At 43.9% G+C, this 17127-nt stretch overlaps 1 protein-coding gene across 1 annotated transcript in view; it reads left to right on the forward strand.

Annotated features, from left to right (window-relative positions):
• Nucleotides 1-7077: 7077 nt before the first annotated feature.
• The window catches only part of LOC126190658 (uncharacterized), a 621645-nt gene continuing 611595 nt past the window's right edge, over nt 7078-17127 (forward strand). The window contains exon 1 of the mRNA XM_049931131.1: nt 7078-7104. The gene's annotated coding sequence lies outside the window, so the exon portion shown is untranslated. The remainder of the gene's footprint in view (nt 7105-17127) is intronic.

The raw sequence follows: 17127 nt of genomic DNA on the forward strand, positions 1-17127 counted from the left end.
CTTTGCACATAAAAGCGTGGAAGTTACGCGATTAACTAATTTTTATTAGTTATGAAATACAGTTTATGTTCTGCAACGATATAAAATACGGAATGCACTAACACTGAATGATATGCGGTTCTAATTATGTGAAAAGAAAAATAAGAAAGAGAACTCGGCCGTTCCCAGTTCTTTTTTACACATTCATTTATGTGTCTTTTTCTACCATTGTTGCTAATACTACCGATACTCCCACGTTTTACTAGGTCGTAGATGTAGTGTACCAAAACTACCGAACCGTAATTTTCAAAGAGCGCAAGTCTAAATACGGCCTTAAGTTAAAGTATTCCACAATCGACAGTCAAAAAAATGTGAGGGCGGTACACGGAAAGATCGAACACATATTCTAAATGAGCAGGCTACCATTTGATAATGGAAACTTGCTCATCAACAAATTACGAAGTAGTTTAACAAATGAAATGCAAGGTACAAATGGACAGAGAGGAAACGTTGCACCGCCTATGAGTTCACTACAGCTAGCAGGGGTCGCTGTCTTCAGGCGCGCTCCGACTTCTTGTTCTCTTCCGTCGCTGATGTGCTGTAAGGACGAGCGCAGGTTGGGCCATGCGGAAGCGTCCTCGCTGTCCTCCCTGGTTTTATAGGAGGCGGTGAACGTCAGAAACATTCTTATACAGGGTGTTACAAAAAGGTACGGCCAAACTTTCAGGAAACATTCCTCACACACAAAGAAAGAAAATATGTTATGGGGACAAGTGTCCGGAAACGCTTACTTTCCATGTTAGAGCTCATTTTATTACTTCTCTTCAAATCACATTAATCATGGAATGGAAACATACAGCAACAGAACGTACCAACGTGACTTCAAACACTTTGTTACAGGAAATGTTCAAAATGTCCTCCGTTAGCGAGGACACATGCATCCACCCTCCGTCGCATGGAATCCCTGACGCGCTGATGCAGCCCTGGAGAATGGCGTATTGTATCGCAGCCGTCCACATTACGAGCACGAAGAGTCTCTACATTTGGTACCGGGGTTGCGTAGACAAGAGCTTTCAAATGCCCCCATAAATGAAAGTCAAGAGGGTTGAGGTCAGGAGAGCGTGGAGGCCATGGAATTGGTCCGCCTCTACAAATCCATCGGTCACATAAACTGTTGTTGAGAAGCGTACGAACACTTCGACTGAAATGTGCAGGAGCTCCATCGTGCATGAACCACATGTTATGCCGTACTTGTAAAGGCAGATGTTCTAGCAGCACAGGTAGAGTATCCCGTATGAAATCATGATAAGTGCTCCATTGAGCGTAGGTGGAAGAAACTAAAATGAGCTCTAACATAGAAATTAACCGTTTCCGGACACATGTCCACATAACATCTTTTCTTTATTTGTGTGTAAGGAATGTTTCCTGAAAGTTTGGCCTTACCGTTTTGTAGCACCCTGTATACACTGAAGCGCCAAAGAAACTGGTATAAGCATGCTTATTCAAGTACAGAGCCACGTAAACAGGCAGAATACGGCACTGCGGTCGGCAACGTCTATGTAAGACAACAAGAGCCTGGCCCAGTTGTTAGATCGATTAGTGCTAATACAAAGGCAGGTTATGAAGATTTAAGCGAGTCTGAACGTGGTATTATAGTTGAGGCACGCGCGATTTCCCAGTTAGCGAAGAACTGGAGAGTTTGCCGTACGACCATTTCACGAGTGTAACGTGAATATCATGAAACATCAAATCTCGCACATCGCTGCTGCCAGAAAAAGATCCCGCGAGAACGGGACCAACGACGACTGAAGAGAATCCTTCAGCGTAACAGATGTCCAACTCTTCCGCAAATTACTGCAGATTTCAATGCTGGGCCACCAACAAGTATCAGGGTGCGAACCATTTACGAAACATAATCGATATTGACTTTCGGAGCCGAAGTACACTTGATGACTGCATGACACAAAGCCTTACGCCTCGCATGGGCCCGTCAACATCGACATTGGACTGTTGATGCCTGTAAACATGTTGCTTGGTCGGACAAGTCGCGTATAAAATTATATCGATCGGATGGACGTGTACCGGTACGGAGACCACCTCATGAGTCCGTGGGCCCTGAATGTCAGCAGGGGACTGTTTAAGCCTGTGGAGGCTCTGTAACTGTGTGTGACGTGTGCAGTTGGAGTGATATGGGACCCCTGATACGACTAGATACGACTCTGGCAGGTGACACGTACGTAAGCATCCTGTCTGATCACCTGTATCCATTCATGTCCATGATACATTCCGACGAACTTGGGCAATGCCGGCAGGACCATGCGACGCCCTACATGTCCAGATTTGCGACGGAGTGGCTCCAGGACACTCTTCTGAGTTTAAACACTTCCGCTGGCCACCAAACTCCCCAGACATGAACATTATTGAGCATACCTGGGATGCCTTGCGACGTTCTATTCAGAAGAGATCTCCATCCCCTCGTACTCTTACGGATTTATGGACAGCACTACAGGATTCATGGTATCAGTTACCTCCATCACTACTTCAAACATTAGACGAGTCCACGCCACTTCGTTTTGGGTCACTTCTGCGTGCTCACTGGCGCCCTACGCGATATTAGACAGGTGTACCAGTTTCTTTGACTCTTCAGTATAACTTCCATGGTATCAGAGAAATCTGTAGAAAGTAAAAACTGTAGGGGAAGACAGGGACTGGAATACATTCAGCAAATAATTGAGAACGCAGGTTGCTGGCACAGGAAAGGAATTCGTGACGGGGCGCATGAAAACAGTCAGAAGACAGATGACTCAGATAATACAATGTTTCCAGCCATCAACAGTCCAATGTCGGTGTTGACGGGCCCAGGCGAGGCGTAAAGCTTTGTGTCGTGCAGTCATCAAGGGTACACGAGTATGCCTTTGGCTCCGAAAGCCCATACCGATGATGTTTCATTGAATGGTTCACACGCTGACACTTGTTGATGGCTCAGCGTTGAATTCTGCAGCAATTTGCGGAAGGGTTGCACATTTGTCGCTTTGAACGATTCTTTTCAGTCGTCGATGGTCCCGTTCTTGCAGGATCTTTTTCTGACCGCAGCAAGGTGTGAGATTTGATGTTTTACCGGATTCATTATATTCACGGTACACTCCGGAAAATCCCTTCTTCATCGCTAGCTCGGAGATGCTGTGTCCCATCGCTCGTGTGCCGACTATAACACGGCGTTCAAACTCACTTAAATTTTGATAACATGCCATTGTAGCAGCAGTAACCGATCTAACAACTACGCTAGACACTTGTTATTTTGTACTATAGGCGTTGTCGACCGCAGCGCCTTATTCTACCTGTTTATGTATCTCTGTATTTGAATATGCATGCCTATACCAGTTTCTTTGGCACTTCAGTGTATATTGTTAAGGTGTAATAAAGTCATTACTTATTCGGACTTCTTAGTGAGACTTTCATTGAAGTCTTGAATACAAACCAGAGCATTCGCAAAAACGCTTCCAGCTACTTTCGGGTACAGCAGAAACATTTATGACGTTAAGGAGGTGCCAGATTGTAGATGAAAAGTTGGTTAACAGTCGAGGTTAGACTTAAAACTATAAATCTGATGTTATTACTTAGTTGGTTAATGCAAAAAAGGACACGTCTTGAACTACATTTTCTCAAATATACATTTCATTCGTTCTCGTAGGTACGGGCTCTTTTGTGAAGAAGTCTACGACGAACTTGTAAGGAGCTTTTCACGTCAGAGTTACGTGTAGACTTTTGAATGGGCCCACGCCATTTGAAAGCTCAAAAACGCACAGTGCGTCATGCCATCTAAAGATATAGCACTTAAAAGACACCTAGGATACCTTTAGTGTACTTGCTGTGAATTGTAAGCCTCACCGGTACTAGCGACGGAAACACTAAAATCGGGCAGTCGGTAATGTGACCAGTGTGCTATCACAGAGTGTGGGCCCTAGGGAAGTATGTGAGTAGCCTCGTTCTTCATGTTGTATATTAATGACCTGGCGGACAATGTGAATAGCAACCTCAGACGTGTCGCAAATGATGTAATAGTCTGTAATATAGTATTGTCTGAAAGAAGCTACACATATATTCAGTCAGATTCTGTTAACACTTGAAATTGGTGCTGGTATTGACAAAGATTGCTTTACATGCTCAGAAATGTAAACCTGTGTATTTCGCAAAACGAAATAGCGTAGTATCCTATAATATCAGTGAGTCACAGTTGGAATCAGTCAACTGATACAAACACATCGGTGTAACAAATGGTTCAAATGGCTCTAAGCACTATGGGACTTAACAGCTGAGGTCATCAGTCCCCTAGAACTTAGAATTACTTAAACCTAACTAACCTAAGGACCTCACACACATCCATGTCCGAGGCAGGATTTGAACCTGCGACCGTAGCAGCCGGGTGGTTCTGGACTGAAGCGCCTAGAACCGCTCGGCCACAACAACCGGCTGGGTGTAACAATTTACAGAGAGACGAAATGGAACGCTCACGTAATGTCAACCGTAGGTAATGCAGATAGGCTGCCGTTCATTAGTACAATACTAGGGAAATGCTATCGATCTACGAAAGAAGATCGCTTACAAATCACTCGAACGATCCACCTAGAACATTGCTTAAGTGTGTGGGAACTGTGCCAATTAGGACTAATAGGGGATACTGAACGGATAGAAAGAAGGGCATCACGAACGGTCACATGTTTGTTCGATCAGTGAGAGAGCGTTACAGAGACGCTGAAAGAACTTGGTGGTTCAAATGGCTCTGAGCACTATGCGACTTAACTTCTGAGGTCATCATACGCCTAGAACTTAGAACTAATTAAACCTAACTAACCTACGGACATCACACACATCCATGCCTGAGGCAGGATTCGAACCTGCGACCGTAGTGGTTGCTCGGTTCCAGACTGTAGCGCCTAGAACCGCACGGCCACTCCGGCCGGCCTGAGAGAACTGAACTGACAGATATTTGCAGACAGGCGTAAATTATCCCGTGAAAAGCTACTATGAAAGTTTCTGGGACCAACTTTAAGTGACGAATCTAGCAATGTTTTACGGTCCCCTACGCATCACCCAATAGAGATCGCGAACTAAAGGTTATACTAATTACAACGCGTTTTAAGAAATAGTTCTCCCCGCACTCTGTACGAGAATGGAACGGGAAATAGCCCAGCAACGGGCACAGTAGGATGTACCTTCCGCCGTGCAGTTCGCAGTTGTTTGCAAAATATGAATGTAGATGTAAGCAAAGGTCAATCAGTTGTGATATAATTCTTTTTATTAACTTCACATAATTCTGACAATTAGAGTTGTTCAACTATTCAGTATTTTCCTTTTTTTGGACCCTCACAGATTATTACTTTATACACTACCTTCCGAGACTCCATAATTGCTATATCATTTATAACAATGTATTGTTATAAATATGTGTATGTGGCGGCTATGCGACTAGCGGGAGCGATAACATGTCTATAGCTGCCACTTGTGGGACCAAACTCAGGTAATGGGTTCCTAAGGCTACGCAGTTATAAGAGTCGAGGGGCCTGAAAGGGAAGCAGTGGTTGGGAAGGGAGTGAGACAGGGTTGTAGCCTCTCCCCGATGTTATTCAATATGTATATTGAGCAAGCAGTAAAGGAAACAAAAGAATAGTTCAGAGTAGGTATTAAAATCCCTGGAGAAGAAATAAAAACTTTGAGGTTCGCCGATGACATTGTAATTCTATCAGAGACAGCAAAGGACTTGCAAGAGCAGTTGAACGGAATGGACACTGTCTTGAAAGGAGGATATAAGATGAACATCAACAAAAGCAAAACGAGGATAATGGAATGTAGTCGAATTAAGTCAGGTGATGCTGAGGGAATTAGATTAGGAAATGAGACATTAAAGTAGTAAAGGAGTTCTGCTATTTGGGGAGCAAAGTAACCCATGATGGTCGAAGTAGAGAGGATATAAAATGTAGCCTGGCAATGGCAAGGAAAGCGTTTCTGAAGAAGAGAAATTTGTTAACATCGAGCATAGGGTTAAGTGTCAGGAAGTCGTTTCTGAAAGTATTCGTATGGAGTGTAGCCATGTATGGAAATAAAACATGGACGATAAATAGTTTGGACAAGAAGAGAACAGAGGCTTTTGAAATGTGGTGCTACAGAAGAATGCTGAAGATTAGATGGGTAGATAACATAACTAATGAGGAGGTATTGAATAGAATTGGGGAGAAGAGGAGTTTGTGGCACAACTTGACAAGAAGAAGGGACCGGTTGGTAGGACATGTTCTGAGGCATCAAGGGATCACAAATTTAGCATTGGAGGGCAGCGTGGAGGGTAAAAATCGTAGAGGGAGACCAAGAGATGAATACACTAAGCAGATTCAGAAGGATGTAGATTGTTGTAAGTACTGGGAGATGAAGAAGCGCCGGCCGAAGTGGCCGCCCGGTTCTGGCGCTGCAGTCTGGAACCGCGAGACCGCTACGGTCGCAGGTTCGAATCCTGCCTCGGGCATGGATGTGTGTGATGTCCTTAGGTTAGTTAGGTTTAACTAGTTCTAAGTTCTAGGGGACTAATGACCTCATCAGCTGAGTCCCATAGTGCTCAGAGCCATTTGAACCATTTTTTTAGATGAAGAAGCTTGCACAGGATAGGGTAGCATGGAGAGCTGCATCAAACCAGTCTGAGGACTGAAGACCACAACAACAACAACAAGCCTACGCACTACTTAATCTAACTTAAACTAACTTACACTAAGGACGACACACACACCCATGCCCGAGGGAAGACTCGAACCTTCGACGGGGTGAGGGGGCGAGGGGGTGAGGGACAGTCACGCGGACCGTGGCAAGGCGCCCCAGACCGCGCGGCTATATAGCTGCCACTGATTTGAGTCAATGTGTCGAGGATACCGGAAGCGTAGTACACCACGCGTAAAACGTTTAACGCACGCGACGTGTAACCCTCGCGTAGCCGCTGGCAGGCCGCAACGCCAGCGCGCAGGCGTGGAAGGCGCGAGGCGGCGTGGTGGGGGCGTCCCTCGTGGCGGGCAGCGCGCGGCGGCAGAGCGCCACTTGTCGCATTGCCGGTGCCTCGGCGCGAGCCCCAACCAGCCTCCCGCTGCTGTACGTATCAGTTCTGTTTTTCTCGCATCCCACACTAACATTAGCTTTATAGTTTACGTTCTCCGTTTTCACCCGCCTCTGGTTGCTCCGCGCTCACCACTTACTCCGCGCCCTTATCTCTCTGCAAGTGCGCTTCTTCACCTAATTCCAATGCGGCGTGGCTGTGCCGGCAATTCTGCGTCCTGGCTACCGCTGGCTTCACGTCCCTGACTTTTTTCTCGACGAGAGGCGCAAATAGCGTGGCGATCAAACAAGAAAATAAAACAAAAGAACCGCAAGAGTTATAATGTCACATCATATTTACCTCGCTTCATACTATCAATGCAAAAGTATTATTTCTTTATGAATACGGGATACTTATTTTTTTTATTTTGTGAATTTGTGACGGGATAGTGGGACAACAACTTGTAAAATCCACAAGACTAGTATTTTTTTCCCTCTACATCACATATTAATGTTACTGACAATCGTGTGAAATTTAACCCACAGTAGTCGTCTTTGAAAAGCAATATTGTTCTGATATTCTAAGGCAGTGGTAGTCAAGCTGGTCCCTATCACCCACTAATTTTAGCTTTCGTGGTGGGTAGTAGGCGTCACGGGTTTTGAAAAGATTTCCATTAGGCTTTCATAAAATTTTGACAAAGTATTTCGTAAATAGTAATTATTATATGCTTTAAGTTGCTGTAGCTTCATAGATTTTACAGAATAAAGTTACTTCCCTGCGTTCTAAATCACCGTTGCCGTGGAACCGGTGGGCGATTAGAAAATTCTACTACCAACAGACACACAAAACTGGGCGGCAGATAAAACAAGGAAACGACCCCTGTTTTAAACCTTCCTGTGCTGACATGTTTCGAGCGCGAAACACTTCTTTAAGTTTCTGAAGTTGAAACAGACAGACAAGAATATTGAGATAGTGTGAAGAAATATATACCGTCATTCATCAGTAACGTGAGCACACAATATTGGTGTTATGCTATTTGAATGTACTGTTTTATGTTTCACTTGCAAGTCTGTCGTTTGGAAAGGCTATATAATAACACTTGAAAGTCAAAAAATGATTGACAGTAACTTAGCAACTACAAATATTCACCTGTTGTGTTAGTATTTTTTTGTCGCTTTAGGTACGGCTGACAAAAAATAATTTTCTTAGTTTTGTGTAAACAACTCCCGGACCTGCATTCAGAGAAAGATCGTAAAAAAACATTTTTTGATTATCTTGGTCTTTATCGTAAGAACGCATTTTTGAATTCTTCTGAACGACTTTCATAATGGCACGAGATAAACCCAAAGCATTCCGTTTTTCCCGTCTTTCGGCACCATAAGGGAAACGCTTTGTCGAAATTAAGAAGAAAACCGAAGTATAATTAGTGAATGAAAACTGTTGTATGCCCTTTTACACCCCATTGCTCAGAACCCGGTTAGAGGAACACCCGTCAACACCGTAACACCCTAACTGCAGTGTTGATGACAGCGTCTGTATTCTTTCTCACAGTCTTAAATCTTTCTCGTCTTATCTGTAGCATCCTCACGTAGAAAACATGAAAAACTTCGACGAATAGTTTGCCACTCTTTGGCATTGCTGCCGGCGGTCTGTGTTCGCAAGGAATCAACAGGGGTCATCAGGAGTTCGTGGGGTACCTAAATACGTGTAAACAGACGGTCGATGACTCTTGGAATGTCTTCCGATTTGGTCGCACTACTTCGTCAATCCGACTCTGTGGGAGGGTCAATTAGTATGCGATATCACTGTTATTTTCGAAAACTACTTGTCTACTCCCAGATCATTCCAGCGGAATCAGCCGTTCGCGTTCGGTACAGTATTACACTGCTGAAGTAATTCAATGCCAAAATTTATTATTATATATTAAGTTTTAACTTTTCGTTCTCTTTGATCGATTCTGACCATTGACTGGTGACAATGGATCAGAATAGGTTTTGTGTATTTACAATACGCGCTGCTTTGAATTTGAAGGTAATGCACAACAAATTCAGGCAGTTTATGAGGATTGTATATATTATGCGTCAGCTTAACTGACGAATGCAGTTCATACTGTACTGTTCATATAGATTGAGGAATTCCGGACGTGTTGTACGCGTTTCTGTGTCACCTAACGTTGCTTAAGTGTTTCGGTAACACTCTCCGTGTAAACTGTTTACAGAGTTATTGTTTGGCAAATTTTCTTTATGGATTTGCGTTGTACCCAATAACAGATGGTATTGGAAAATACTATGCCGGACTCCTGCTGCAACCATTGTGTCGCTGGGTGTCTTGTAATTGTTTCAGGTTTACGGCCTGCCCTCTGCCGTCTATGTTGCGTGTCACACGCAGATGAGAGAGACCGATAGAAGGATTGCGGAATGACAATAAGATATAGTTTTCATGGGCAAGGCATTTTCACAAATAGCGTTAATAGAGACGCCTTTACAAGAGCGGTTTTTTCAGAGTGGGATGTTTCGCCTGATCTCACAAGTCATTAGGAGTTAGGTTCCCGCAACATTTTTTTTTTTAAATATGGTCTTCAGCGTCAGTGTACAACTGCATCATGAACAATTATTCTGTGTAGTGTTTAACAGTTACACTCTTTAGCCATCAATGTTTTTAAAAAATGAATATTTCTTACCTAGAACTGAAAATGTTACTTTAAAGTAATTATACAAAATTTGTGCACTGTTAGCAAAAATTTAATTTCTTATAAAAATAAAAAAAACAGGTTGTCGCTGGAGTTGAATAGCATGCACGTGAATATGAATGCATATTAGGCTACTAGAGTTACACTTGATGCATTTACTATTTCAAGCAATACTTTCCTCAGAAATTTAAACCTGTAACACGTGCCTCTGAGAAATAAGAAATACGGGTAAAGATAGGACATAACAGATCTTGCGTCACTCTTACTGTATGGAAAGACAACGTATTTGTGAAACCTTCATCATCCACTGATATTTTGTAATATTTAATTCTTTTATTGTTCATTCCCATTAACTACTTCTTATTGAGGTATTTCATGTTCACATTCCGGAATTATGATTATGGGCATGAGAGGTTTCACTGATATTTTGTTGTTCGTTTTGTTTCCTTTATTATTACCATTACATTTGGGTCCACAGTGCCCCGTTGAAAATGTCCCATTTTTTTCGAAGCTTGGTGTGTAGAACTCCAAGGAAAAAAGTCGAATCGTTGCTCATTGTGTTCTCCGCTTTCGCAGCAGTAAGAAAATTTTCAGGCTAGGATATGGAATAGAGAACCATACACAACTAAAAAAAATATGTATAAAACTGGCATCGTGATGTTACGACGTGACCGAAAGTGAAACATGGTACAAGGAAACACAAGTACTGTTTAAGGATTCTCCAAAGTAGTAAATACTCTCTTTGAAGATCTATGGCCATTGTCACTGGACAGTATTCCGAGCGCTTGCTCTTTATATTCACTTGGTGAGGGTGGTTGTCTTCTTCTAATAGTCAACATCGTCGCGTGAATGAGAGACAGGTGTCCTGTCCAAGTACTGCGTAGTTTTAATGGCATCGTCCGGCGGAATGCGCGAGATCCGCAGAAACGAATATTGAAGAGTATTTAATGTATTGCTACCCTTTGAACTGTGGAAGCTAAAACATCAAAATTCAAATACTATGTATAGTTCTAGAATTAAAGCATGTTTGTCAAAGATTCTTAACCAGCCCTACATGCCTAACAAACATTTTGTTTTATTCACATTGCCGTTTTCTGATGGATACGCTGGAGGCTTTCTGGTCTTGGATCCTATGAGGATAATAGTGCTTTGGGCTCCAGACAATATTTTCTAGTGGAGGGGTTTGGATGTACAAGTGATTGAAGAACGAGTGATACGGGAGAATATATGGGATGAATACTGGGATTGCCAAGATACGGAATATAGGTGGTAGGAGGTGCGTAGTGTTGTTGAAAATAATGAAATGGAAGAGGTTCACTGGTTTTAGTTTAAAGGGGGGATAGGCATCAGAAATGATTTCATGTCAAGACACTACCTTTTCTGCCTCCTTTTTATGTCTCTCTGACAGAAGTAACTCACAGTTATTAAGATCACCCCTCGATTTCTTTTTAATTGATATAAAATTGAATTCCAAGAGTTTGATATTTTTTATTCCCCTTTCATATTGTAATTATATTCGTCTTCACAGACCTCTATTAGTTCACGTACAACCACGGGTGTAAATGTGTCGGCGTATTGAAGACGGAGCTTTCTTTAAATAGGACGACATGGTTGCTTTCAAAAGCGTATGCCGCTACCACAGACCTGTCAGTATATACACCAGTCCGCATTGGCTTCTTTGCTAGTTTTACAGTGTGTTGACATTTCTCTTCGTGTTTCACACACACTCACACACACACACACACACACACACACACACACACACATACACACACACTCGACCGCAAATACATGAAACACTGCAGATGTTTGCTTTATCCAGCGGGTTCACTTTGTGTTTCGCAGATGCGAACAGCTGTTTTCAGTTTATATATACTCGTAGTTCTTATTATATATTTGTCCAGAGGAGTGCTAACGCGATCAGTCACCTATTTTATGCTGATGTCCCTCCACCATTAAACCTGTAGAGGCAAATTGTGTTCGGTTTGCAGGGAGGAGACTGTCTGAACTGTCGCTTCAGACAAATGTGTGACATCCCCTCGTTCAGTTGTACCGTGTATTGTTGCGCTGTAGCGCATCGATTCAACATCTGTTACCATAAAATGTGAAGGTCAGTGGTTAATATTCCAACGACGTACGTGTTGTTACAGAAATTGACAGCTGTACTTCTGCAGAAATCATTCCGTTACTTGCCTGAAGCTGTTTAGAAAAACCTAAATCTGAATGTTTGGCGTATATTTGAACACCACTCTCAAATCCATCGAATAAGGTGGCGCAGCGGTTAAGAGACTAGACTAGGATTAGAGAGGACCATGATTCAGAATTCCGTCCGATCATTCAGGCTGAAGTTCACCGCAAATGCATACCTGATTCCTTTCACAAGAACTTGGCCGACTTCTTTTCCCAGTCTGAGTTTGTGCCCAGCCTCTAATGACCTCGACCTTGGCGGGCTGTTACTAGATATCCTAGCTTTTCCTCTCTAACACAAATAAAATGTCTTAATTCGACGACACTATATTCGTTCTGACGATATCCTCTCTTGTACACGAACTGATCAGAAATGTCTGGATACCTATAAGTGGACATTAATATGCGATGTGTCCATTCTTCGCCTTTATGGCGGTTTCAGCTCTGATGGGGACGCTTTCAATGAGGTGTCCGAATGTAAACAGTCTTCACGGGTTTGCCGCCGGATCACGTTGTGCAAATTCCACAATATTTCCTCGGGGCAACTTAACGACATCTTCAGGTGGTTCAACCTTGCTGGTGGCTGGGAAATATTGTAGAATTTGCACAACGTAATCCGGCGGCAAACCCGTTAAGACTATTTACAACACATCCGCCGGAAAAGCTTGAAGAGTCACAACTGTTTGAATGTCTGTGGAGCAATAGCAGCCCATACCTCATGAAGAGCCGAAACCAGAGAAGTTAACGATGCTGGACGCTGCAACGAAGTCGACATCCTAATTCATCCCAAAGGTCTTCCACTACGTGCAATTAACGACTCTTGGCGGGCCAGTCCATTCCAGGAATGTTATTGGTGACAGATCATTGCCTCAATGATGCTGCTTTATGACAGGGTACATTGTCAGATTGATATTGATACAACAATCATCGTCTCCGAACAGTTTCACTGCTATTCGCAACACGCAGTGCTATGAAATGTGTTCAAATCCTTCCGCATTTAGCGTTTTCTTATGCGCATTAAAGGGGGCACCCCTAAACCACGAAAAATACCCTCATAGGGTAACACAAGCTCGGTACTTCTTTTGGCACTACACACGATTCGCCAAACTCAGACACCCTTCATCTGTCACAGGGTGTAGCGTGATTAACCACTGCAGATCGCTCGTTTCCAGTCATCCGCTTCCAGTGGCGGGAGCACATACACCATCTCAAGCATCGCATATCATTGTCTACAGAAATGTGTGGCGTATGAGTAGCTGCTCGGCTATTGTACCTCAGTGTTTTTAATTCCCTGCTCACAGTGATTATGCTAGCTGGACTGCTGGTAGCACCGTGGAACTCGCGAGTGATTCCTTCGGCTGATTTCATGCTGTTTTTCTCAACCACCCTACGCAGCACTCGATGGCCCTTGTCGATCAGTACATTAAGTCCGTCTGCTCTTGGTTTAGGTGTGCTTGATCCTTCGCATTTACACTTCACAATCACGTCACCAACAGCCGACTTGTGCAGCTTTAGAAGTCTGAAATACACACATAAAAAAAAAGTTTTGCATCACCTTGGTTTCGAGAGTTCCGGTTGGTTCAAATGGCTCTGAGCACTATGGGACTTAACATCTGAGGTCATCAGTCCCCTAGAACTTAGAACTACTTAAACCTAACTAACCTAAGGACATCACACACATCCATGCCCGAGGCAGGATTCGAACCTGCGACCGTAGCGAGAGTACCGGAACCCGTACAGAAAATTAGAATAGAATAGAGATCGACATAAAAATCATTTCCGACCTTTTTATTGCTCATGAAAACCACATATAGCATGTTGTATCACTACACAGCGAGACCGTCAGAAGTGGTGGTCTAAATTGCTGTACACACCGGTACCTCTAATATCCAGTAGCACGTCCTCTTGCATTGATGCATGCCTGTATTCGTCGTGTCATACTGTACACAAGTTCATCAAGGCACTTGGTCCAGATTGCCCCACTCATCAACGGCGATTCAGCGTAGATCCTTCAGTGCGGTTGGTGGGTCACGTCGTCCATAAGCTGCCCTTTTCAATCTATCTCAGGCATGTTCGATAGGGCTCATGTGCGGAGAAAATGCTGGTCATTCTAGTCGAGCGATGTAGTTATCCTGAAGGAAGTCATTCACAAGATGTGCACGATGGGGGCGCAAATTGTCATCCATGAAGACGAATGCCTCGCCAATACGCTGCCGATATGGTTGCACTGTCGGTCGGAGGATGGCATTCACGTATCATAGAGCCGTTCCGGCGCCTTCCATGGCCACCACCAGCGTACGTCGGCCCCACATAATGCCACCCCAAAACATCAGGGAACCTCCACCTTGCTGCACACGCTGCACAGTGTCTCTAAGGCGTTCAGCCTGACCGGGTTGCCTCCTAACACGTCTCCGACGATTGTCCGGTTGAAGGCATATGCGACACTCATCGGTGGATGGAACATGGTGCCAATCCTGAGCGGTCCATGTTGTTGGACCCATCTGTACCGAGCAGCATGGTGTCGTGCTTGCAAAGATGGACCTCGCCATGGACGACGGGAATGAAGTTGCGCATCATGCACCCTATAGCGCATAGCTTGAGTCGTCCTGTGGCTGCACGAAAGGCATTATTCAACATGGTGGTGTTGCTGTCAGGGTTCCTTCGACCAATAATCCGTAGGTAGCGGTCATCCACTGCAGTAGTAGCCCTTGGGCGGCCTGAGTGAGGCATGTCATCGACAATTCCTGTCTGACACCTTCCTTCTTGGGAGCCCTTCCTGGCACAAAGTAAATTCGGACGAGATCGAATCGCGGTATGGTTGAACTATAGACAACACGAACCGTGTACCTCCTTCCTGGTGGAATGACTGGAGCTGATCGGCTGTCGGACCCCCTCCGTCTAATAGGCGCTGCTCATGCATGGTTGTTTACATCTTTTAGCGGGTTGAGTGACATCTCTGAACAGTCAAAGGGACTGTATCTGTGATAAAATATCGACAGTCAACGTCTATCTTCAGGCGTTCTGGGAACCGGGGTGATGCAAAACTTTTTTTTGACGTCTGTGTACCGGACAAATTCGTTACTCGTGTAATATCCGATGACATGTCCACGTTCGAATTCACTGAGCTGCTTCTCGAAGGCAACAGAGTACTTCCCACCTCCTTTTCTACTGCCCGATCCCGCCTCTCGTGACATGTAATGGTCAGTTCCGTAATAAGGATGTAACGGGACATGGACATCTAGCATTACTTTTCGTCAACAATAGTTGTCGATACCAGTATTACTTTTCGTATTTTGGATAGGTCAGTATTATCTCAGTTGCTTTTCTGAAATCTTTCATGTAATTTTATACGCATATGTAGTATTTCAACCTAAAATTTGTGAAAATGAATCACCTGATAAAATGTTTTAGTCTCGGTGTTATAATCGATAAGTGCTAGTTCTGGAGGTCGGGCTAAAATTATTTTTTTAGGAACATTTGATACTACGAACTATTGGCACATTATATATATAATTACGCAATACTGTACTGTTTACTATTTTTATTTCTGGATTCATTTATGAAATAATAATCGAAAGTAATAATGTAAGAGAAACTAGTAGAAATTCATTTCTTAAGAAAAACTGTAAACCCTTTGGAATGTGGTTATTTCCGCAGAGTATGAGAGTCGTAAGCATACCTCTGCTTGTCCGCAGCTCGTGGTCGTGCGGTAGCGTTCTCGCTTCCCGCGCCCGGGTTCCCAGGTTCGATTCCCGGCGGGTCAGGGATTTTCTCTGCCTCGTGATGACTGGGTGTTGTGTGCTGTCCTTAGGTTAGTTAGGTTTAAGTAGTTCTAAGTTCTAGGGGACTGATGACCATAGATGTTAAGCCCTATAGTGCTCAGAGCCATTTGAAGGATGCCTCTGATGTAATCGGACGTATTTTTGTACGAGGGTTGGAACTTTAATAGTGGCAACTATTTATTTACAGCTCGTACAAAATAGATACGTGTTTCAAAGTGTAGCTGACCTTCAAAGTGGTCACCAGCATTGTGTATAGCCCGTTGCCAGCGATGTGGAAGTCGTAGCAGTGCCAGTTGTGTTGACAGTTCGAGCGGCGCGGTCTACTGCCCGACGAATTTGTAGCAGTTCTTATGCGAATGCCGTGAAATGTTTCCTACAGTTCAGAAATCGAGTTGAACTAACGTGGGCTTAAGTCAAGGGGGTGCAGTAGGTGGTATGGCACTTAGCAGCCCCATCAGAAAAACAAATCAGTAACAGCTTGCACTGTACGTGCTTGAGCATTTCCTGCAAAATGATGGTCAGGTACTGCAGAAAGTGTCATCGCTTCTGTCTCGAAGCTGGTCGTAGATTGTGTTCCAAAAATGAACAGCTTTTGTGCAGAAGATGCAACGGTATGCTCCAACCTCAATTCCAAACCATAGGCGGATCCAGGAAGTGTGGGGGAATGTCGATCGGGAGGTTCGTGCGACCCCGTCCCCCCCTCCCCACCAGGGAGCAGTGCTGAAAAAAAGCATGGGTCTCCATTACTCAGCCTCCTGAAAATAATATTCCTTTTTCGATCATTCCAACGGCCCTAAATATCTTAAATTTGGTTACCGGTAAGGGAAAGCATCATTAATTAAGTGGTAATATACAACAGCTTTAGATCATTGGAAAACTTTTTCATCGCTGGTACTGCAGGGCAAGTTGAAATTCCAAAAACAATCATCAGTGATGGAAATGCCCGTAACAGGAAAACGACGTGCCGAAGCATAAAACCTGGCCTATAGACCAATGGAAGAAAATCGTTTGATCGGATGAGTCTTGTTTCACACTATTTTCTACTTCTGATCAGACTTTACGTCCCAAGAGTGGAACGTGACTGGGGCTTGGTGGTGATTTGGGCGGCCATGTCTTGGTCTTCCAAGGACTCAAAGTTCTTCTGCAAGGTCGCATTACTGCCAAGGACTACGAGACAGTTGATCAGGTCCATCCCATGGTAAAATGTTTGTTTCCCACTGGTGACTGTATTCCAGCGCGATACGCCCCTTTTCACACAGCTCGCAGTGTCCAAGACTAATTTTATTAGCACGAGGATATATTGTTGCCACTCTCTTGGCCACCATTCTCAACAGACATTATTATTACACTCCTGGAAATTGAAATAAGAACACCGTGAATTCATTGTCCCAGGAAGGGGAAACTTTATTGACACATTCCTG

Source organism: Schistocerca cancellata, chromosome 1 (genome assembly GCF_023864275.1).
Source record: "Schistocerca cancellata isolate TAMUIC-IGC-003103 chromosome 1, iqSchCanc2.1, whole genome shotgun sequence".
Classification (NCBI taxonomy): Eukaryota; Metazoa; Arthropoda; class Insecta; order Orthoptera; family Acrididae; genus Schistocerca; species Schistocerca cancellata.